The sequence below is a fragment of the Filicampus tigris genome, chromosome 19, assembly GCF_054856515.1.
Source record: "Filicampus tigris isolate MCC_2025a chromosome 19, RoL_Ftig_1.0, whole genome shotgun sequence".
In the NCBI taxonomy this organism is placed as follows: domain Eukaryota; kingdom Metazoa; phylum Chordata; class Actinopteri; order Syngnathiformes; family Syngnathidae; genus Filicampus; species Filicampus tigris.
The window spans coordinates 11134119-11160000 of NC_141235.1; the positions used below are offsets into that span (position 1 = coordinate 11134119).

General features: G+C 40.3%; 1 protein-coding gene across 4 annotated transcripts in view; it reads right to left on the bottom strand.

Annotated features, from left to right (window-relative positions):
* The window catches only part of rbfox3a (RNA binding fox-1 homolog 3a), a 346279-nt gene that overhangs the window by 295214 nt on the left and 25183 nt on the right, over positions 1-25882 (bottom strand). The window lies entirely within an intron of this gene.

The following is a 25882-nucleotide window of genomic DNA, read 5'->3' on the forward strand; positions in this document are numbered from 1 at the left end:
CCGGTAACGACCAATCACAGCTCACCTGTGTCTTCTGAAGCTGAGGCATGATTTGCTGTTATCTGATCCCCGAGCAGTTGTGATGTCATTTTCAGTCCACAGAAGTGACAAAATGGCCGCCCCCAGAGATGGACAAAAACAAATGGATTGTGTAATTAATTATGCAGTGACATCACGCAATCACAACATTATTAAGCAACTTGTGGAAACAAGTAGACCCACTTTTAGCAACATCCCCTGAAAATTAGTTGGCAACACTCCCATCACTAGGAGGCAAGTCGGCGATTGAGCCTCCACCTCTCTTTCTTCCCCACTACTTTGTCTCCGTCATTGAGATAAATTGAGACTCTGTCATCATTGAACCTCTGTACGGGCACATTTACGATTCACCACTGACCACCCACGACGAGACAGACACAAGAACGTGACCGCCACTGCTAATCGCCTCTCAATAACATAATGACATTTCTCTGGGAAAACTAAGCTTCAGCTTTATCAGAAATTACTGACAGTCAACATTTCAAAAGTCAAAAGTCAAAGTACGGCATTTGGAGGCTCCCCTTTTATTCCATGCAAAGGCAGGGTGTCAGTCAAGGAACACACAGGTTGCTACAGAAAGAGGATAAGGGTGGCAATAAAAGACAAAAATAAGGGATATATTGAAAGATGGAGCTCACTTTTATTTATTTATTTGAATGGACCGACAAGATGCGCCGGTTGTTTATCACAAACTTCGCTCTTTTATTCACAGGTATGAAATGATAAACTTGGTTAAGTGTTCTTGGAAAACAATATATGAGTACTGCATTTCAGTGGCTAGGCGGCTGCATCTTGTTGGCGTAAAATGCGGAAACTGAGGTTTCACACGTGTGTGTGAAAGCTTCTGTGCATTTTGATTGCATATAATTTGCATTGACTGGCTTGAGCTGTTGATCAACGGCAAACTTGAAAGGAGGTATGCGGATGGTTGGCCTGATTCCACATAGTTGGCTGATATGGTTTTAATTCTTGATATTAATATCGAACGTTTATATCGATACGATAATGATATACCACCCAGACGTGGCACCCGGTGAAAAAACAACAACATGAAAGCATAAGGAAAAAATGCAAACTCCACAAACCCGGAACATCTTGACTGTAAGGCAAACATCTTGGCCATAAAATCACTGTGATCCGCATTTGTAATAAATAAATAGCGTTTTATATTGAATTTGGCACCGGGAATCTAGTCTATATGCTCGGTCCAAAACCTCCAATACTAATTTGGCTTGCTCCCGCAATTGACCAGGAGCCACATTAGCAACATAAGATCATCGGAAGTAATCAAAGTGAGCTTTGATATTGTATTTAAAGAGCGTTTGCTATCGCTGGTCTGAAGCCAATCACTTGGAAAGACCCAAAGTCCGGTCTGGGTCTCACATCTCTACCTTGTCTGTGGTCTGACTGCATCGATTGGCCATTTGGAGCCAGAAACTCCAAAGAGACAGGCATAATTACAAGAAGATAAGGCAATCTACTGCAATTAACCGTCGCTCCCTTGGCAGCCTTGGCTGAGGACCATCTCTCATCCTAAGCAAGAAATAAATTACCTCAGCCCGCCTGCCGCCACCACTGCCACCGAAATGTAGGAACAATTAAATAAAGGAATTCATTCTAATTCCTGCAGCCCCTATCACTAAATGGACACATTTTAACAATTGTGCAAATTACTATTGGCCTTTTGCACAAAATTAATTACAGAAGGCAGTTTCGGTGCGTCCCTTTCATGGACAGCCCCGAAAAGATAAGTTTCACACTGTTGTCAGGATATTTTGTAAGGTTGGAGGGTCATTCTCAAAGGTCCCTTGAGGAGACGGTTTTCATTAGGATAAATAAATCTTGTCATGGGGTTTAGTGTGTGGCCTTCACAGAGAAGGACAGGAATTTCCTTTAAATGTCATTTGCCCTTTTATGTTGCAGGAATAATTTTATACAGCAAAGCACGTATATAACTTACACAGCCTAACGACTGGGGAAAAAGTGTTTGTGGGAAAAACTGAAAAGTGTCTCGATAAAGGTCTGGTGACAAAAATACAATGTTCAGCAATGAGGACAGAGCAACATCTATTAAGCCGTAGAAAAGATTGAGAAAACTTGCGCGGAATTATTCATTCGAGTCAAATGAAGCATCATCACATCCCACACCTGCTTTGTTTACTATTTCGGCTAAGTTTACACCACATTGCCAGCGTTCCGCATTTCACCCTGTGGAATATTACCATTATATCCAAAATGCAAAAAGATGGGTCTTATTTTTAGCTGCTTTGAACACACTTGCTTTCTGATTGACTTGTAAAGGTTGGAATAAACTTTTTAAAGTGGGAGAGTTAATAAGCATACAGCCACCCTGCAGGTAATTAGCTCGGGGATGAAGAGAATGCTGCCGACTTGGATTTGGCTTCCATTTCAACTACTGTTGTGTTGTGCAGCTTGAGAGGGCCACGTAACTTGAAAGTGAGAGCCCCTCGCCAGCCAGAAGGGAAACAAGCCCAGTGCATTGAAATTAGCTCACTTTTTAAAAAGACAGCCATTATAGCTCATTCCCCAAACTCCCTTTATAGTGGTTCCATAGAAATTAGGGCTATTCCCAAATTGTTTTGTATTTTTATCCTCAACTGGTGCTCGACACAGTATGCTTGTCGACTCATAATTTGGACACAAATATATTTATAACAAAATCATTACTATATATATATATATATATATTAATATATATATATTAATATATATATATTAATATATATATATTAATATATATATATTAATATATATATATATATATATATATATATTAATATATATATATATATATTAATATATATATATATATATATATATATATATATATATATATATATATATATATATATATATATATATTAATATATATATATATATATATATATTAATATATATATATATATATATATATATAGTAGCTTCTGGCGCTGTTTTATAGTTTGCCACTTGTGTCTTGTGATCACTTTAAATGTAACAATTAGCATTCCTGTTGGTGTATGTTTTCATTTTACACTTGTGCTGCAGTTCAAAATTCTAAGAATTATGTACAGTTGATAAAGCTTTCATGATGACATTTTCACTTTGTAACTGAATCGGAACATAATCGGAATGAACAATGAACAAATTCTCCGCACGAAGTGAATTAGAATCACAGGGTTTTTTTTTGTCAGCCTTTGTGATTGCACTATATGTACAGTCTGGAAATAAATGGATTTCTTTGCACAGATGTTTATGAAACCACAATAAAGAAAGGTCTGAATAATTTATCAGATGCTCAAAGCTTTACAGCACTTTAAAAGCTCAAGGTGAATTATTGTTGCGTTAATAACCTCAATACTGCACAATAATAGAGCATATAACATCAACAAAACTGCTGAATGCACCAAAGGAAGGAAAACAAAATTCGCTCTACACAAGGACAACAGAACTGCCTTTATTTATTTAGTTATTTATTTTTGCAAATGTATGATTTCACAAGCTCAGGTAGACTGAATCAGATGCTATCCAACTATTGTTCCGGGATCATTTACTGCTGACAGCCCCAACCGGACACTCTGCCATCGGTAGCGCCATTCGCACCGTTCACCTCCAGTATCTCGAATGAGATGCTGAGTCAGAAATTGGCACTTAGCTAATAATGCTTCCAAAAGAAAAAGTGCATTTTGATTTCGGGTGAATTACAATCTTTACTGAATACCGTACAATAAAGTGAACACGCGTTACAATGCGGTTGACCTTCACGCCCCCGCTTTATTGCAGATTTTTGATTGTTTTTCATGGGTTTTCACAGTCCGGTACAAATGCAAGTCTGAATTTAGAGTTTTGCGAGCGAGAGACTGAGAACTGAGGAAGACTTTAAAAAGAATCACTCATATGATATGACTACTAAAACTACTGGGGAACACTAATAATCCTGTTTTTTTTGCAAGTACAGTGATGGTAAAATGCTTATTTTGGAATTTCCTGTTGTAACACTGCTCCTGCTGTGGGAGTTCACCGTCAAGGACACATCTGACATCCAAAATTCACAATGACGGTCTATCAGGAAATGTCGTTTGTTCTTTGTTCTAATAGCAACTAACAAGACATGACAAGACTTGATACCCCATCCTAGACTATCTGGAAGAAGCTTAAGAACTGTTACGTTCTATATACTTGGCAATTTCAAATGCTTCAAAGCGAGATGGGTGAGGCACAACATTAAATGTTATTTAAGATGCCTGAATAGCAAAGAAAAGTTTCATGCTGACAATAAATTGACCCTGGAAGAAGATTGTTTTTTTTTTTTTTTAACTTATTTTTTTCAAAACACATTGAAAGTCAACCAGTGTCCTCCAACTATTTTTTGGGACTGTGGAAGAGCTGAGAACGCTCCTAAAGAGGATGATCAAATACAATAGCGTGGCAAATTGTTCAGCCCCTTCCTGATTTCTTTTTTATCTTGCATGTTTATCGCACTTAACGTCATGATTTGGGTTCTTGTTGGGTTTGATTAGATCTAGTTTTATCAAGCTTTACTTAAGTCTTTTTTCTTGTCTGTCTTGTTAGGTTATTGTGTCCACCTGCGGTCACCAACTGGTGCCTTGTGTTTACCTATCGGCGCCCTCAGCCACTTGTGTCTTGTCCTTTGTCCTAGTACCTTGTTTGCCTTTTTGCTCTTTTGAAATGAAATTCCCTTTCTGAGTGCACTTGGGTCCTCAACCCCCCAACACTGCCAATCCATGGCAGTATGATGGCACTGAAATGTTTGACACTATCAAACCAATTTAAATATTAGTCAAAGTCACCACAAAATGCAGTTTTTTATTTCATTCATGGTTCCATCAATCACAGCAAGTCATCCAGATCCTGAAGTAGCAAAGCAGCCCCAGACCACCCCACTAACACGACCATGTATGGCAGTTGGCATGATGTTCTTTTTCTAAAATGCTGTGCAACATTTACGCCAGATCTAACAAGGAGAGTTTAGAAAAGTTAACCTTTCATTTTGGCAGTCCATAAAATATTCTCCCAAAAGTCTTGGGAACCATTCAGATGTGCTTTGCAAAAATAAGACAAGCCTTTATGTTCTTTTCGGTCAGCAGTGGTTTTCACCTTGGAACATTTTTGCCTAGTGTTCCCTAATTGTTGAGTCATGCCTGGGAGGTCAGCAGTTCTTTTGGCATCGTCCTGGGTTCCTTTGTGACCTCCCGGATGAGTCTTCTTACCTCTTAGGGTACTTTCTGTAGGCAGGACACCTCTGGGAAGGTTCCACGCTTTTTCCACTTGTGGAGAATGACTCTCACTATTATATGCTGCATTCCTAAATATTTAGGAATGACTTTGAAACCCTTTCCAAACTGACAGATGTCAGTTACTTTATTTCTCAGGTGTCCTTGAATTTCTTTATATCATAGAATTTTGTTGCAGCGTTTTGAGATATTTTATCCAGCTTCAATCACCAAAACTTCAGTATCTACTTGATTCAACAGGTCTGGAATTAATCAGGCTTGGGCTTTGTCTGTGAACATTAACTCAAAAGCGCGATTAGCCACAGTAAATAAACAGGGTCAGATAGCTTTGAATACTCCTTTTTTTTTTTTTTTCTTAAAATCAAATTAGCATTTCAAAATGGCATTTTATGTTTACTTGGGTTACATTTGTCTGATATTAAAAAATGCTTGATGATCTTTAAGTACAGCACTGTAGCTGTAAGAAGAATAGGTGGGAAAAAATTGCTTCTATTTGCTCTGGCATTTAACAAATGCATCCCTGGTTGATGATTGATAAGAACGAAGCTCCGTAACCACTTCAAATTTAAAGTTGGGAAGGAGGCGGACAATAGCATTTCATTGTAGTGTGCAAATTTAACAACCATTGAAGAAATGAATGCACACAAATATAGCTGCGCTTGCTACAGCCCGAGAAAAATGCCCCGAGTTGATGTCCCTGTCTGTGGGTTAGCGACTGGGATGTGACAGGGTGGGGGCGGGGGGGTGTAGAGTAGCTGGATGGCAAGTGAGAGTAGGAGTGCAGCATGAACTGGAGGAGGAGGGCTAGCTGTCAGATGGTTATGCATGGCTGCACTTAAGTCGCATTGACGCAAGGCCAAGCTGAGCTGTTCCCAGACACTTACCTCGACACACACCCGCGCACACACACACACACACACACACACGTATAAGGCCCCGTCGCACTACAGCCGCAGACCGTTTCCCCCCCCTGTCACAATAGGCACTTATTTATCTCCAGTGGTGAGTGACAGAAGGAGTGGTCAACTACAACTTACGAAATGATACACCGACTGACCCTTGACCTAACAATCGCCCTCAAGATGCCACAACATATGTACACACAGACATATACACACTCCTGGCCCGCTTGACGTGACGCTCAACTTTAACATTCACTCACACTGTGCAACCGCTGTCAGTTTGTGTGCGTGCGTAAAGATGCGCATCAGGAGTGGGGAGCCGTATTCGAAGCTTAGAGTGGAGTTTATACTACGAGCGGAGCAGAGAGGGGAAAGTTGGAGAGAGGGGATGAAGAGGGGAACGAAGTGCATGTAAGAGGCACACAAAGATTGAGGAAGAGGATGATAAAGGAGTACTGCTGGGTGCCATCTCTCCTTTTACCAGCACAGAGTAATGGAGAAGGGCTCCATGGAGAGATTGATAACCCAGAGGTCACAACAGATCTAGACTCATTTTGTTGACCCAGTGAGAGGTGTCCCACGGGGGGGGGGGCTGACCAATTCTTCTACCTGGAGGAGCACAGCGCAAGGAGACACTCTCGACCACACTCAGAAATGGAGAGGGGAGAATTAAGCTTTTGGCTCAGTGCGCTAATGGATTTTACAGTGCAGGCCTCTCTCAGTGTTCCCTTGCCAACAGAATTTCAGGCACACGGAGATGGCAAAGTTTTGCTAATTCATTTACAGAAAGTAGCGAGCGTGTTAATTACAAGTGCGGGGGTGTTTTGTTGCAGCCAGTGGATCAAAATGATCAACTCGTTTGTGTAGTCTGGTATATCCTGACCGTACATTTATTAACAAGAATGAAACGTTTTTTTTTTCCTATTTGCTCTCAAATTGAGGCTCGGAGGAAACGTGAGGATGTAGAAGTCATCAGAATTGCACTTCAACTAGAAAGCGTACACGCAATAGGTATTCTGTGACCGAACGTGGAAAAATGTTTATGGTACAAAACTAGGTGTAAAGGCCCTGATAGACCAAACCGACGTCGGAGGTCGTGAAGCGTCGCGGCGTCTGAATGCGCCGTCTGTTTGGCGTAGTGTCGTAACCCGTCTGTAAGCGTCTTGTGGGCATTTACGTATGTTGAATCGGCGTCGCCAGTCGTGACATTTGGTCCCTCTGATTGGCTGTTAGCTAGCAAATCAGCGCTCGGAGCACCAACGGGAAATGACAAATGCGGAAAAACTGTGAGCACGCCTCCGCTGCCTTAATCTTCTTACAAGTACAAGAGCGAGGGTTGACAATGTAAGTATTTCACAATACCGTGTCAAGAACATGACGGTTTACTTCGCGTGGGAGTTCATAGTTTGCAAAGAATAGAGCTGAATGCATTGTTCACGTTTTTATAATCCGCCCCCGGCCAACAGTGTTCCGGTGGGAATTTTCTAACCATGATAAATGGTGACTAACGCCGCCGATGGTATGGAAGGGTATTACATCTTATCTCATTGCGGTGTATTCCTTCAGCTAGCGTGCCGATAGTCGGCCAGACGCGACAGGGGGAAAGTGTCTGTCACTGTGTGCCAGCATCTTTTTGGTCTATCCTTTAGAATGACAAAATGCAATTCTCTAGAATATTGTTGTACTGCCCTCTTGTGGAGAAAGTGTTGTTTTTTTAAGTTTGCATGTTTTTTGACCTTTCGAGTGCTACCGTAGTGCATTGTAGTCCAGCCAATGCTCTACATCGCTAATCCGGAGTGTTGAAGCCTGTAGAGTGTACTTTTGGCTACAGAAATATCTGTCTGTAAGTATACTATTGTGAGGAATGTTTGCTTGCACTAGGCTACAGAATTTATGTTTCAATTACGTTTTAAGTTCCGAATTTGATATAAGTTACTAGTCGCTAGTTAGCGCTAGCATCGCTCTGGCAGCGCCTATGTAAATTAGCATTATCCTAACGGTACGCTAACGGTTGGAAACAATCCCGTTTTTTAGGGTTTGCAGCTAATGTCCGTGTCTGATTCAAGTCTATATTGTTTCAAACTGTGTATAACATGATTGTAATGTGTCGCTATGTTTTGTATGTTACAGTTTTACAGTTACCATCCAGTATAGTGTCAAAACAGCAAGAAGCTTCCTAGTCTTAATTGGATAAGCTGTTAGCTATCTGTAATGCTAGTTGCTAAACACCAGTGAAGACAGAATAATTGTCATGCCATTTTAACATTGTTTGAATTGTACAGGTTGTGTTTGACATTGGAAGTCCCACTGAACTTTGTGTTGAGCGTATGGTACGATACACTAACTTAGGGCAACTTTTTGGTTAAGCGAAATTGGATGTATTGTAAATGACTTGTTTAGTCGTTTTTTGCACCGACTAAACTGCACAGAAAAAATGTTTTTGTCAGAAAAAAAACAGCAACCTTTTCCTTTCAAACTAAACATCGCTCATTGTCAAAAACACACACAGGCCATTACCCGCAATGCTACGACTATTATGTTTTATTTGAACGTCAACTAACTAAACACCTTTTCCTATTTCTGTAAGGAACATTTCTACAAATCTATGCTAATTTAATCTCACAATAAGTGTGCCAAGCCAAGAGTGAAACATTTCCTGAAACAGGAATGTCCTATCATCAAACACAACGTATGAATGACGAACCCATACACAACAACAGAAACTAAAAGCAGGACTATTTCTCTTCAAAACGTAAACGTTATCAATCACTTTTCACCTCCCAACCATCCTAAATGGATAGGTTTAATTTTGGGGTGGACAAGCTCGAGCATCACAAGTGACTACCATGCTGTTTGGATGCTGCAGAGGATGCTTTTTAAGGAGGGGTTTAATTTCACACTACATTAAGTCTTTTACAAAACAGACATTTTGGCAAATAGTTTGTGGAATGGCCCCCTCCCTCCTCCTGCACCTTCTTATTTACCATGAGACAAAGACAACAAAACACACATGAAATGAAACAGTGTCCACGTGCGTATGAAACATTGATGTATCTTATTATTTTTCAATTCTCACTTGAGACATAATTGGTTAAATATGTGAACCAGCAGCAAGTTTGCTTGTTTAATAAACATTGGCAGTGTTGTGGTGGCCTCTTGACACGTGTCCTCTTTTATTAAAAATGTGTTTCAGTCTGCATGCCCTGACACAGAAGCTTCCTTGTATATAATACAATGAATGCCATCAGAGTCTGATGTATGTTTTATTAACTCATTCACTACCAGACATTTTCAGACCCTCTTTTACCCTAACATTTAAAAAAAATTTGAAAAAAATGTTCCTGGGATTGACTGTGAAAAGACAAATAAATACGTCAATGGCAGTGAATGAGTTAAAGGGGTGTCGAACTCCGGTCCTCGAGGGCCGCTGTCCTGCCTGTTTTCCATCTCTCCCTGCTGCAACACACCTGTTTCAAATGATCAGCTCATCAGCAAGTCCTGCAGGAGCCTGATCCTGATCTTTTGAATCAGGTGGAGTTTGACACCCCTGACACTGTTAAACACCAACTCCTTTTTTTTAAAGCGTTATCGTCTGCTGCAGTTTTAAGGCAGTCCAAAATTACAATCCACCGAGACTTACACTGTCATAGTCAGTCGGATCCAGTTCATACTGAAGTACTCCCTCTGTGATCTAAAGCTGTACAGGAAGTCCTCAAATTACGACGTACGCGACCTGCGACGTTTCGATTTTACCACGCCCGTGCCGCCTCCTCCATTTTATCCCCAGCACCGTAGTGACTACATTTACATGCAGTCAATATTCAGGTTAAGGTGAAAATTCCGATTTCTGAAACATTCTGAATATCCCGTTTACATGAGCGAGCGGACAGAGATGCTCCGGCATTTGAATTACCCGCTGTGTACAGCGACACACGGCGTCATGACTCAAATGGACGTCATTTCCGCTTGTTATTTTCAACTGTCAATAAAACACTCGCTATTCATGTCACCCACCACATGAATGAAGCAGCCGGTTTCCCCCTCGCTCCAAAAGTGTGCTTTTGTGCTGCGTCTCTGAGCTTGTTTACCTCTGCTTGGGTATTTGCGATGGGTTTCGTGCCAAACGACGCACTTCCACATACAACCACTTCCTGTACTACAAAGACCAGCATTTATTGCGATTGAGCATGTGCAGAGTGTCTCGATCGTGTCTGTGCCCGCCGGCAGTATCTTTGCCTTTTTTCGTCCTCCTCTCCTCCTTCTCCATCCACTTCTCAGCAGTAATGCTAAGTACAGCTACTTATGCTTTGTATTTTAATGTATTTTCGTTTTTTTGTATTGTAAGTATTTTGCCGTAAATTCGGACTTTAATGGCAAAATCCGGTCTACGCGGAAATTCGTGTTACATCGCCAGTGTAGGAACGGAACCCGTTCGTAAAATGAGGACTTCCTGTGTTTGTATTCCACTCAGAGTTGCTCTACCCGCACCCTCGCCTTTAATTCCTGCCTCGTTCATCTCGCACCTCGCCCGCCGGAACCCCGCGCCTGTGGACCTCATCTCGTAACTCTGTCCACAGTCAGCTCTCCGGGGCCCATTCCTCACAAAGTAAATAAATAATCCTTCCATAAATCTGCCTTCGTCCCGTGTCTGTTTTTGGACCCTCCTTCCCGGAACAAATCGTAACAACAGATTTGTGTTTCACTTCAATTAAGCGCAGCACAATAGATGCTGAAACACAGTGCCACTAACAATTAGGCTGACATCTACTGTGCTGATCTAGTCTATCACATCAACTTTGTGTTAATCAGATTCCATGCTGACTTAGTCTGAAACTAATGACATTAATTCATGCTTTAGGAAAATGTCTGACCTGACCCAGGAAATACCACCTGAACCCAGAGGCCAATGACAAAAGTGTTATCCCTCATGGAGCACTGGAAATGCCATTCAAGGCCACCTCTCATTCAGACTATTTTTCAGGACATACACTTCTTACCGGTTTGTCAGCTGTGAGTACCATCTGGGGCATCATGTTTTCACTGACATGCTGTACATTTGGGGTTACATTTTAAACAATGTTTTTGAAGGCCTTACCCCTGTGTCTAGTTTACTGTTGGTTAGATTAGATGTGAAAGGTGTTCATGCGTCTATATCATAATCATACACACATTTGGTTTCCTGCTCCAACAATGCGATCCCATTACAAATCCCTTTGTATAGGATATAACAGTTTCTCTACATTATAAAAAAAAAAAAAATTAAGAACTGTATTTTTCAGACTACAAGTCACACTTTATTTCCATAATGTACTCAAGTGTGACATGTATATCGTCGCTGTCCTGTGAAGAACACTTATGTCCAATATTGGAAATGTTTTCCATTTTCACATCAATGCGATGTCTGTAACGCGGGAACAACGTTCTCGTAAAAATAAGACAAATGAAAAAAATGGACATGCCCGTAAGGGTTTTTTCACAGGACAGCAAGGGTATATTAAAATTAGAGTTCGCATTGGCACCCAAAATTCCTGTTCCCCAATCGTGTTGACTTTTTTTGGGGGGGAGGGTTCAAATACTTTTGGTGCATTAATGCCAGTGGAAAGAAGCGGGCAGTAAAGCACCAAAAGTGTTTGCCAACTGCCAAAAGACAGTAGAAGAAGAAGAAGAAAAATAAATAGTATTAGTTGTCGACAGTGGTCACCTTCTTTATCCTCTTCTAAATGTGAATACAAATAGGATAGGCTATGTATCGGAAAAGTAATCAAGTGCAGTAGAAACACATAGATCACAATACGGTACCACGTCATCGAAATATACTAGTATGCCAATTTTGGCCATTATTCAACAAAAGACAGCTATATCGACAGTAAAAATAGTAAAAAAAAAACATCTTAGTTTCAGTGACCTACACCATTGTGAACAAAAGGCCATCTAACATAGGCCTTTGCAAACACATTTGACTTTTTAAATAATCGTTGGTATGCACGCGTCTTCAGTCTGTGAGCAAGGATGAAACAATGGCTAACTTGTGACTGACATAACCCACATGCACATACGCTTAATAGGACTTGCCCTAATCCTGCTCTTGTAAAAGGATATTTAATCAGGCCCCTGATTAACAGAAGCGCGACATGACAGTGCCAGGACTGTTGCTCGCGCGCACACACGCACACACGCGCGCGCACGCGCTCTCAGCTTTCTGTCAGTATTACTCCAAAGAGGCACCCAGCCACCTCCATCATCACCAAACGTTCCACTTGTTTTTCTACCAAGACTTATGGTGTTTCCCTATGTATTTGTCGCCTCTTTATTTCCCCTTTCCTCCTACACTCGCATTTTATCGCCCCTTGGCTCAAAACAAAAGCCACAAAAGAAAGAAATGCTAATCCCTCCTCCCCATACGTCTCCTTGTCTTTGTTTCCTGTTGTCCTCGCCACACCAATGAATTAAACATTAGAATGGCGGTCGCCACTATTACCAATCCTGCTGATGGGACAGCGGTCTGACTTTGGATATGCAGAGCGATTTCATGCGAGGGGAAGTGGAGATGAAGGGAGGAGGAGGTGAGGAGATTACAAGCAAAAGAGAGGGAAATGAAAGTGAAAGCAAGAGTCTTCGACCTCTATTTGCTGTCCTCTGCGTGCCCCTTCTGAGTCCTCTTTCTCTCGCATGCTATCGTTCTTTCCGTCTGATACGTCCCGGCTGCCACTCTTCCACCTCCATATCCAACTTTGTTCTCCTTCACCTTTTCCCCCCGCGTCTTCAAAACCCTGTGGATTGGTTTTCTAGGGTGCCTCACTTTTCTGATGCATACACTTTGTTTCGCCGGCTTTAGTTCTCTCTCTCTCACACTCCAAGTCGTTCTCTGCTTTTTAAGTACAAAGATTTGATTTTGGCACACACTGGTCGCTGCATCGCCAAGAGAAAGAAGCAAATCATCTCATGTTTTTCGCTTCCCCAAATTCTCCCCGACTACATGTTTTGCTTGTACTTTAAACCCCAAAACAATTTATTTTTCCACATTCTCACACAGCAAGTTTGTTTGCCCCTTTTGCTTCATTACCCCTAATGCAAATTTCTAGACCTAAGGCATTGTTTTACACTTTATCCCGCTTCAAAATTTATTCAACGGCGAATATTAAGTACGTTCCAAAGTGCCTCTAAAAATGGAGTGACACACTTGCATACCCAAGTGTATTATGAAGAGACAGATATTGGACTGATGCTTCCATCGCTGCATAGTTGTCGGGGTGGAACTGGAACGCACCCCGCTGATCGACCCCTGATTCGTTCAAATTTTGAATATTTCCCAGGGGAAGCAATGGAAATTTAATATGCCTTTAAATTTTTTAATGAAAGTGCTCCGAAGGATGGGCAGAGGGAAAAGTATGTGCTTTAAAGGGAGTCACTCAGCGTAGCGTCTATTTTGTTCTCATCATTATTGTTGTCCAGTCCTGTAGGTGGTCTCTGAGCTGAAGTCAGTGATATCCTGAGGTGTCGTATAACAGCATGCTCAACTGTGGTTCAAAGAAACATTTCAGAGTGCATCCCCATCCAACGGTGGCGACGTTTATATTGAGACATTTATTCGGATTAAAAACCCGATGGGAATAAAAATGCTTCATGTACACAACCAATTCTGAATATTCTGACCCGATCAAGCCTATTCCCGCTAAAGATTTTATTCCAAATGTGAGGCGCGGTGTATGTCTACTGACAATCTGATCAGCGCGCATGAAAACGCTTATTCCGAAATTTTGGAACCAACCATCTTTACCACGCACGCCTGTGACGTCAGTATACACATTTCTGTTATTCCTGGAAGCTAGTAGAAGCAGAGCGAGCGAAGGCCATGGCGGGCGCAAGACTGAACTGGTACATTTGCAACTCCATTAGGGAGTGTTAACTCGCGTAAAGGCGCAAACGGGGAAAAATATGCGAAACAATGCTAACGTTTGAAGTAGAAATGGACGGAGCGATGTTTTGTTGACATGGAAGTTGCTACGGCTCTTTTTCTTATTACTGCCATTTCCGGTATATTTGGTCAATCTGCGCATGTCAAAATTGAAAAGCATGAAGCATGAACACGCACGAATCAATACTTTTGGTGTCCATGAAAACAGTGCATCCGATCATAATTTTAATCCGAACTGTGATTGGATTAAAGAAATTGTATCCAAGTGAACGGAGTAACTGTCTTGTCTTTGAGTCAAATTGAGTCAGAATATTGTCTGAAATGCTTGATCTTTAGAAATAAATATCACAATGACAGTTTTCTGTTAGGTTTGCTTTCAAATGTCATGATTATCAATTCACAGTCATTTGTGTATTCCAACTCGAATACTTTATCGGAAAAACAACAAATTAAGTCATGGCAAACAGAAGTAACTCAAGTGGTTGACACTAACAGCCATTAACAAATGCCAAAAAGCTGAAACTCAATATGTCTTTCCAAGGGTACCGTGCGTGTGTGACTGTAAGCCAAGGCGATCACAAATGTGTATCCTCTGATGCCAGATGTTTAGGCTTTAGCTCCTTGCAAGTCCCCGACTCAATATAAAACGCAGATAAAGCAACGCCATCCACCTATCAGCAGTGGCCTGCAGGCGAGTCCTGAGATAATTCAAGTTATTTGCTTGCTGCCTCTTAGCTGGCACTGAGCTCAAGGGTGCTCAGTCAGGTTTAACCTTGCTACAAACAACACACATATGCACAAGGTTAGCTTGTCATCTTGAAGGCTTGTACGCAACATGCTCGTGAAGAAACTAAACAACGTGCGCTAAATACTTTCGGGGCTTTATTCTGCTGCTGCTCAACTTAAAACCATATGAGTAAGCACTTTATTATAACGGTAAACTAGCTACCTGTCAAGAATACCATGGTGATTGGTGGTATGCTGAATCAAGACGTGCCCTTTATTTTAAAGAAACTTTAACACAACTAGAGGTTGCCATTGGGGCCTGTTAGTCCAGTAACCTAAAAATCGCAAATGGAAGGGTGTGCCGAGTGTGTTGCGTTCATACGAGATACTTTGAACTATTCCTCTGTTCATGGAATGTGATTTTCCAGACACATCACTCATTTGTCGCAATAAGCATAAAACTAATTAGCGCTAACAACCCAGTTAGGTGGCGTAATACACTGAGAGAATTCAGATGCGTTTGTTTTCATATTTCCATTATTTAGTGCTAAATGTTCTCATTAAAAGTCAAGATGATGCCAGGGCGTCAGTCCCCTGATCCATTGCCGAGCTGCACGGGGAGATGCTAAACTAGTTCAAAATGACAATGCAAGAATCCAGACAGCCCCGTCTCAAACAGCATTATTTTCTCCTTCCGTCTTTCATACTTGCAAGGCTTGTGGGGAGAAGTGAGGCCAACTCCAACCTTCAAAAAAAACTGCGCCGGCACATACAGTACTTTATGTTAATAGTGAATGCCAGCATACTGTAACTTTCTCAATAGCACTTTTTACACAGTGCTCATAGGGCAAAACAGAGCATGTTTTGCCAAACAAAACAACTGTCTTCTGCAGAGACGTCTGGACAGAATTTCATGCAATTTAAATGTGCTCATTATTTTTCAAAGTGGAAAACAAAGGGTAACCACAAATGGCCTTCTCCTGTTTGGCAAACTTGTTAGAATCTAACTTTCTCCATTCGGGCTAACAGGGGTAGATTGAGCCGCTTTTCTTTTTCAGGATATCTACAGGAAGGTAGTTTAAGTTTTTTGGCATGCTAACAATTATTCCAGGATGTTATTCCCATACAAACAAGCAGATTCAATATGGACAAAATAGTTGGGGCTTTTAGCAAGAAGAAAACAATTTGCGCCCCCCACCCCACCACAACTATAAATAATAGCATTTGTCCATAAAATAGTTATTGGTACACCTCTGCATAACATCGTATCCTTGTTAACATAAAGAAAACAAAAAGAAAGATATAGTTCAACTTACAAGAATAACCTTATTAACATTATGAGTCTGTAAAAGAAAATATTTTAAGTGCATCAATTTGCCTGAAATTCAAAAAATTATAATATCCTTGTTTAAGATGTAAACATTGACAGATTTATTGCACCCTTTGTTGCTGAAAATAAAATTAAACAAAATCAATAACAAATTCAAATTGACTTCAGCAACATTAACTCAGACGCACAATATATACAACACTTTAACCTACAAAACAAAAATGAGTTTTTAAATTTTTTCATCAAAATGAGGAAGCCAAGATTAATGGTAGGGTTAATACTCGCTGTGCACAATGGGCAGCGCCACTGCCAACTACTGGAGTGGATGTGCAATTACACTTTATTGTAGTACAGCGGAAAAAAAACATGTTCATGCGCCCCCCTCAGCATTGCACCGCGGCCCCCCAGGAGGGCCCGCCCCACTATTTGAGAAGCACTGAATTAGTGTATTCATTTTTTCGCCAATTTCTTCTTACCTTAATCGCATTTAACAACCTGACACAAATAACCTGTTACAAACCGGTGTCAAACGTATGTACGGTGTATATCGTAGTGTATCACAGGCTGCTCTAATGGCCCGCAGCGGTCATTAGTATGTAGCCAGATGGCAACCAGGTTTGTTATTGCATTAGAACAAGCCGTGCCGCTCGCACGCAAGTGGGGCATGAAAAAAAAAAAAGTTGGGATGATTTGCTTACCGCATTTCATGTAAGAGACACAGCAGGACTTTAGACACATAGTCAAATACGAAGGTGCAGGAAAGGGAGATCGTGTTGTGTTTAGTTAAATAGTTTGTGGAGGCTACTAGCATGACAGCCACACAAAAATGACATCTAATAACATGTTTTTCTTTAACAATTAGGAATAGTTGAGGAATTACAGTTCCTTACATTCATATGAACACAATAGAAGAGTTGCTCAATAAACCGGCCTTCACATGCAGTCCTCTGCTATATTTCTTCACGCCTCTTCCCCAGTGACACCAAAAGAAGATAACGGTAAAAATGCATAGCTTTAGCTTAGTTTTCTGTTTAAAATCACTCCCCCATGCAAAATCATGAGTTGTTAAACCAGCCGATAAAAGAGGCAAAAGAATAAACATAATCTCAGTATTGTCTCGGGATCACTCATTTCATCGGTCTATAAATAAGCTTTATTTGCTTGACTTGTAGTGTCTCGGTTACTCGGATGAAAATCCCAAACAAGATTTTGTCATGACTCCTCCCATGAGCACACGACCTTACTTTGGAAAAGATGTTCTGGTATCTTGGATATAAACAATTCTGTCATGTAGAGCTAAAAACATGATCAAAATCATCTTATATGCAGATTTTCACCCCTCTCTGGCCGGTGCTAAAAATCCAACAAGACAGGAACAAATTTCCTGAATACAAGATACAAAAGTATTTCAGGGTTGGAGGTAATTCAAATAGCTAAGTAACAATTTCAAAACTGTCTCGGACAAAAGCTCCGAACTTAATATTTTGTTCACTGCAATTAAACTTCCATAACAGTCTCAGTGAGATGTGGACCTGTATTTTGGACCACTGCTCACAAACTACTCCAGCTGCCTCAGCTTTAATGTTTCCAAAACACACATGAGGCCGACATGCTATGCCATGCTGCCGGATGCATTTGCCATATGAATGAATTAAATGTATCCGACAAAGATGCGCATTTTTCTGGTCCGTCATTCATCAGCATCCCGGGTACCTGTCCGTCATTCATCAGTCTGTCATTTTTTTTGTGACGAGCGCAATTGTAATCGTCAGTTCATCACAAGTCCGTCTTTCCGTCCCCCCACTCCCCAAAAAAATATCAGCAAACGGGTGCCCATCAGTGACAGATTGAGAGATTACACTGAGGGGAAAAAAAAACACTTCCATCACTGCTTGGTCAATTTTTTTTTTTTTTTTTTTTTAAGTGTCCCATCATTCATCAGTCATTAGCAAAACGGGCAACTGGTCCGTCCGTCTGACAGAATGCCCACCTCTGATATCTTATATGCAAGCCAAAAATTAAATGTTATGTCCAAAGTACAATTATATTAGACCCCCCGCCCCCCGCCAAAAAAATATATATATGAATATACAAGATTCAATAGAGACAAGGTTTAATATTTCATCAAGTCAATATGTGCATTCATGCCTAACCGAAACATCCTCGCATACTTCTCATGGAAAGAAAAGAAAAACACTGGAGACAGGGAAAAATCCCTCAAAAAGCAGCGAAAAGTTCCAACACACCAGAGAGCTACTAACCCAAAGGGAAAGTAGGACCGAAGATAAAGCATCTGGGGAGACATTAGAATTGTTAACGTAGTTGAAAAAGGTGTGGAGACAAACCAGTAGGGGGTTGCTTTGACAAAAAAAATGAAAAAGAAACACATTTGCCCAACAACCAAACACAATGTTGCAATGAGACTTGTTCATCCCAAATGTTGTTGGCAGGGATTTTGACTTCAACTTTGTTCTTCATTTCATGGTGGAACTAACAGGTATCAAAGGCACTTTGTCATGTAGAATACCCAAATGCCAAATCTCCACTGTGTGGATATTAATATGGTTGTGTGAGCCCCGAGGCTTCAGGCAGCGTGTCGGGGACCTGTAGCTGCTCTAAACGCTCTAAATAGATTTCACAGCTCCACATGGAGATATGAAGGATGCCTGGGTAGGAGTCATGGGGGGGCACAGCCAGAAAATCACAACTTTGATTGCTAGGAATCCAAGCAGCAAACATATGTATGCTCTGAGCACAGAGGATGAGACTTGAATACTCGCCACAAGGCTCGGCTTCTTTACTAACCCGAAAGTTTTCCCTTTCTTGGAAGTAGTTTAACTCTCCAGGTAAGACCAATTACCAAATGGCCCCAGAGTTGCTCCAAATCCTAATGGATTCAAACTTACCTGAAGATATTCTGGTTTTAGGAATGACTTTTGGCACACAAGAGATACTGCTTTGAAAATTGACATCCAATTAATATTTAAAGCAAATAGATTTTTTTTTTTCACGAATTAAACACTTCCCAGGTTTTCTTTGGGAAACACACTTTACATGCTGTACATCCCAATCTTTGGCTGTTAAAGACATATTTGATTTCCTTAAGGAGCCGATTTCCCGAATTCAGTGATAATTCAACCACATCCTGTCATCTACCTGAAATTGATTGGGTCTTTACATCTCATCTAACACAGCTGACCCGAGTTCAGCTTTAATTTCATGTCATGGTCTCTTGCGAGCCAGGATATTAAAAGCTATTGCTCCTGCTGTAGCGGCATGTAATGGAGGACATTAAAACACCTGCAATTACCATCAACTGTCGATGAGATTACTATCACTTCACAAGTGCCATCCAAACACCAAAAGCGATATAAAGTAGGGTGAACTAGAAGTGTCGGGCGGAAAGTCACACACGTAATTCTGGGGGTTGAATGCCAAAGTTTTGTTGAAATGCATAGTCAAGCTTACTAAGCGACCAATCGATAAAAAATTTAGAAAATGACATCTCACCCCAAACCTTTCACCATAATCAAGGTGAAATCAGGTCTGCAGGTGAAGCGGACCCCAAAATCGGGTGCAGGGGATTGAGTTGGATGGGGCGAGTTGTCTTGAGCTGAGGCAAAGGTCAAGCTGCCACTCAAGGCCACACGGAGGAGAGGCAGGGAGCCAATGAAGGTCAGGGGCTCCCAGATGGGTACTTCTGCATTATGCACACGGCTGCATATTTTATGCATATTTGCTTGGCTACAGAATAATGTTTTTTTTTTAGTATTCGCCCCATATTGTTTTATTGTATGCACATATTTCAGCTCTTTTTTTTGGGAGCCGGTTCTACAGACTAGGCTCCTTCATTTATTTGGGCTGCCTCAATTAATATCTTACTACATTATGTGTAAAAAAAAAAAAAAAAACAAGAAAACAATCTGAAAAACCCATGACATTAAATTTGCATTGTTTATAGTCCTTTATTACGGTAATTCACATACTCAAAGGGCTGTAAACTGCAAACTACAAAAACAAAGGGCCATCAATAAAGTCAAATTTTGATGTTATTGCTCTACTATAGGAGGCGGTGGACTTACTCGCATGTTTATTAACAGCAGGTTCCCTTGCTTGTCATGTCTCACTGAACTGAAATTATGGGTGAACTTGAAATTTTTATTTTGCGTAGGTTACACAAAACATGTCCAAATTGTTCCTCTTTTTCTGCGACTTTTTTACTTTAAGCCCGTATCTCACTGAGCGGCGAATGCTTGCGAGTGTTTGTGCCCTTAGCGAATGTTTTTCTTTTTTCCAGAGTTCGTTAAATGTTGCAAAAAGGTTGATAGTATAGTCGACATGAAAGAGTAAGAGTAGTTAATTATCTATTTTTTTGTCTTTTTACTGTATTTTCAAATAGTTCAAGATACCACTACAAATACACTTTAACGTCATTTCTTATTTTCATCCAAAAATGCTTTGCACTGATTAGAGGATACTTGAATGAAAACATATTTCACGGGAGATAGGTAATTGAAAACAAGGTTGAGAACCACTGCTATACAGTTATCCAAAGCAGACTGTATGACACTAAATGTGATCATGAAATCAACACTCCATGAAACATAAAGTACTTCGTCATTATATTTGCTTTTCCCACTGCAGTAGCTGAGCGATGGCATGCTCAAGGAGGGGAATAAAGCCTCAATGTAATAGTTGTCGTTTCTCGATTGTCTGATTACAAGGGTATGCATTGTTAATTTCCATTCTCTCTAAAACCATCATTAGTTAGCAAAGGTGTATATATATATATATATATATATATATATATATATATATATATATATATATATATATATATATATATGTGTCACAACCCGTGTACTGATAAACGCACACCCAGTACATGTGTGTATGAGTGTGGAATAGAAGAAGCCATATTGCCTTTGCATTTGCTTTAAGGCATCTTTGGTTTCTTAATCCCCCAAACTAATCTAACAGGATTTAAGACATGGAAACAAACGTGCACACAGTTGGTATAAAGCAAAAAGATCATCTCAGTCTCTTTCAGCTGAATATGTGATGCAAAATGAACAAGAATTATTTATGTACCAACAAGATGGTGTAGACTTGAAATTAAAGTTGAAATAATTTCCAATATATTTTTCTCCCATCGAAAAAAAATGACAAGAAAGCATGATAACTGTACCAACATTGGCTGAGCAGGTGCTTGAATTTCATTTACTTAAGTGATAGATTATTAGAATTATCAGCGCTGCCATGATGGAGCTTCTGTGCTTGGGTAGCTAATGGTGCGTCAGGCAAGAATGTGAAAGGAAGACAGAAAAACAGGCATCACTGTGGCGAGGGTGATCTTTCAAAACCTCATGGCAAAACAGAGTTTTGTCAGAAATTCCTCTGGAATGGAAAAACTGATTATACAGCCAACCACCAAGTTTGGGGAAAAGACTGTGTCATAGTGAGAGACACTGAAAATCTGTTGCCATGCCATCCCACCTTGGCCTAGTCTGGGTCACTTTGTTGAAAACTATGGTGGCTTAAAGAAGAAAATAAATTCTGGATTTGCCACATTTTTGGCACACTTTCGCACTTAAAATACTTTAATTTTCTCAAAAATTGACAGTGACTTGTAATGCAGTGTGCCCTCTGTATGGATGAATGTCAGCTTTTCAGTTCAACTTTAATTCAATTTCCTTCCCATTACGTGCGTGTTGTCATCCGCGTCTAAATCGCTATCAGGTGTCTAGTGGTCATACCAGAACTAGGACTACTTCCTGCTTCTGTTTCTAAGAATCATGGGAAATGCAGTCCTACTTGTCTAATGTCTAATTTCAGTCGGCGCATTTCCAGTGTTACAATGTGGGGACAATATCATTGCGGTCTGTGGGGCCGAAAGGGGAAACAAAGTTAAATTTACTTGTGTCCTTTCGGCATCTGTTTTTGTCATACCAGAACTACTTCCTGCTTTTGTGTCCAAGAATCATGGGAAAAGTAGTCCTACTGGCCTAATATGAGGTCACTTTTCAGTAAGAAGTGAACTGAATTTGTTTGCCGACCGAGTAGGTCTGTATCTGCAATTATCTGAAAACCATATAGAAATGAATATCTCCGCTTATAAATTGTCAATGGAAAAAAATGAACAAGGATGCACAAAACATCAATTAAAGTGTGCTCTCTTTTCACTCGAAATGAAAGCATTAGTGATTTGGTTGTGCCGTCTTCAGCAGAGTACACATCAAACTAAAATTAAGTGCAATAGTGTCGACAAAAGGTTAGACTTTAGTTATTAGACATTTACTGGTGGTTGTCAGCGCTAATTCTTAAATCCCTGTCTAAGTTTTCCGCTTTCCATTTCTAGTGTAGCTAAGCAACAATCCTCTGACCTTCAAATGAACCTAGAGATTGCTGAAATCTTGTTGCAGGCAGGATGTTTGCGAGTGTGGTTCAAGAATAAAATGATATGTACATTTTTATTTATTTATTTTAACCACTCTCGCTCTTTCTGTGGGCTGACAAAGCCTGTATGGCGTCTGTTCCATCTCTTTGTGTAGCGAGTTGTTAATAGCAACCTTGACCTGACAGGGTCAAACTCTCTCGCCCAGGCAAACATTTTTTTTTTTTTTTTTAAACGGTTATTTTTGTTATGAGCACCTTTCACAAAAAATGTTGACTACTTCACTGAAAGGAAAATCACTTGACCCAAATGAGTTCTGTCTTAGGTGAGAGAGAGATATATATATATATATATATATATATATATATATATATATATATATATATGCGCAGTATATATGATTGAAGCATATTACCGTAACGTACGGAAAAGTGTTGATGGCCATATCGGGAGTTCTTGCGGCTATGAGCTACCTCGTGTCATCACCTGTACTATTGCCAAAATGTGATTTATGTAATACGGGCCACTTTGTCCAGTTTTTTCGAATCCGTTACAATATGACATCTTGTTAGCCAACTAATATTTACCACCAACATTTTCTTAATTGGCATCGTAATACTATGATAGTCTTTATGTTCAGACATAAGTGAAGTGCTCCTACAAACTTAGCCACTCAAGAAAATGATACATCAAAACTTTTAGCCATTCTTGTCCTGCAAAGATATAAGCAGAGGGCTGTGGGTGCGATTATTCCTTTTTTCATCGATAATACGACATGATTAGCATTTAGATCAAGTATGGGACATTTCCCCTGGGTTTCTTTCTACAGACCTTTGGCGTTTTGAGGGGAGGATGTTAATGTGTTTTAATTGGAAAAAAGCGATCTCGAGCTCAACAACACACTGCAAATCCTTTGGCTTGACTGCTTGTGACAGGAGCTCGGTAGCAAAATGGCAAATGCTGTCTGATTAAATGTTCTGAAGGGAAAAACATTGAAAATTACTTTCTTCAAAAGTCCTTTACAGCCATTACATATTACGTACAGTGAGCAGGCCATTAAAGAAAGTCACAAGTGTGAATTGCAACCATAGCAAAGCATGCTGGGAATGCCGCTTCTCTCACGGCATGCTGATGAAACAAAAATCACTAATCATATAGAAAAGGCAGCAAAGTTAGATAACTTTCTCGTATTTCTTCAAGAGAAATACTATGTTTTACTTAACTGTCTTAACCATTGACTATATTTTTTGTATTTGTGTAATGTTTTCGCGTGAAAAATTTAGTTTATGTATTTGGAAAATGAAGCTTCGTGAATCACTTCTGGTATTTTTTACTCCTCTACATGGTTTAAAGGTAAAAGCTAGTGCAATAGATTTTTTTTTTTTTTTTTTAATTCCAGTGCAACTTTATGTCAAGTATGTCAGCTAAAGGGGTAAAAAATTATCACAAGTGCTTCATGAAGCTTCATTTGTCCATCACTAATGCACAGCGATTGAATCTCAATTGTATCAAGTCAGGATTCTTTACCTTGATGTCATTTACAGAAAGCGGCAATGTCTCCAAAAAAAAATTGCTAAAGACATAGATTGCAATTGCAAAATTGAGTGGACTTTTTAATAGCATTCAATAGTAGCTCATACGCTCCCTATTCCTTCTCTTGTCTTTCTTCCCTCCAGCTCTGTCAAATCTTCCCCTCCCTCTATCAGACAATAAGAAGGGTCAGCTGTCCTTTCCCATAGCTGTCAACGTCCAGGCCCCTTACAAGAATATGAAGACCCCTCCTCTTCACACACACATCCTGCACATGACTCTTTCTCTCCTCTGCTTGGCTGTCAGGTGCACCAGGGATGATTGGAGGAAAGCTGATGGATGGGAGGAGGAAAAATAAAAAGAGAATAGGGTAAGGAGGCATAGCGGATGACTGACAGTCAAATGTGTAAAAAAAAAAAAAAAAAAAAAATACGACCAAAAAAATGTGCTGTACATATATATGGAATAAAAAACCGGAGGACAATGTAGAGAAAGAAGAAGTGACAACAGGATGGATGTGCGCGCGCGTGTGTGTGTGTGTGTTGTAGATCTTGCTTCTAGTTCACTTCTAGCTGCCATGTACAACGGTTCGGTGAGTTTCTTCGTCTCTATGGATTTAACAAGCGCAATGTCCTTGTTGTAACCTGTCACCAAAGCATACTACCAGCTGGACCAATGGGCCATGATTGACAGGCACAGAGGCCACTCATTTCGGACTACAAGAGAAGTGACACGTCCCACTGGCAAAGAGGGAAGAGTTAGCAAAGTAAAATTCAAAGAAAAACGTAGCGCAAATGAAAGAATTTCCTTTCTTGGCATTTGTCCCGCTTGCTGTTTGCGGGTTAACGTGAGTTTTTAAAAGCAGAGAAAATCCACTAAAAGATATTCTTTTCAATTGAATGTCACCTTAATTGCTTTAGTCCAAACCATTGTGCTGGTGTACAAAAGGCAACATTTTTTCAAACTTTTATATGAAATATTTAAATGAATGTCCACTTGAAGGTCAAAGATGCAACAAAATGGATCCCTGGATGTTTGTTGCAAGAATTCAGTAATAATAAATCTCAACATTTTTTGTGGTTGTCCTGCATCTTTTGGAAACGACAAGCTCTTTTAACCCTTTCAATTCACACCGCTTGCCTGGCTCACCCTACGCTCCATGCCCGCATCTCCCGTTCCTAAAGATCCCACCCACGTCATCTCTCTGAATCCTGGTGCCAACTACTTTTCACCAGCTAATACCACTTCACGATTTTCTTTTTTTTTTTTCCCTCGTCCTCCCACCCCGGGGACTCGCATTCAAATCATGCTATCTTCCTCAAGCAGGCCTGTCAAATGCCCCGTCATCGAGCGAGGCAAATCGGCCTGGAACTGTGGGTGAGGGGTAGTACTGAGGTTTGTGGATGATGGAGTGAGAGGACATAGAAGAGGAGTTATGCACAAGTAGTGATGGAAGGAGAAGGACAAAGGTGAGGACAGGGTGAAGTTTTCAACAGGAAAGGAAATGCGGCCAACTGTTCCATAAACGACTCAATAATTAAATACCGAGATTTCAATGCATACCATCACTGTCAGATAGCTACCCTTATGTCCAAATTTCATATTTTTTTTCGCAAATCTATGCTAGCGGTCACTCCCCACGTGGGTCTTTTTTTTTGCAAATTATTGCACAATAAAGTGTTGAAAATTGCTTGCTCTTGTGTACGATGCAATGCTTTAGATAAAAACGGTAATAATTTGAGAGATAGTAAATGCATTTAGTTAATTTAAAGTGGGAGTTTGGAGGGGTTT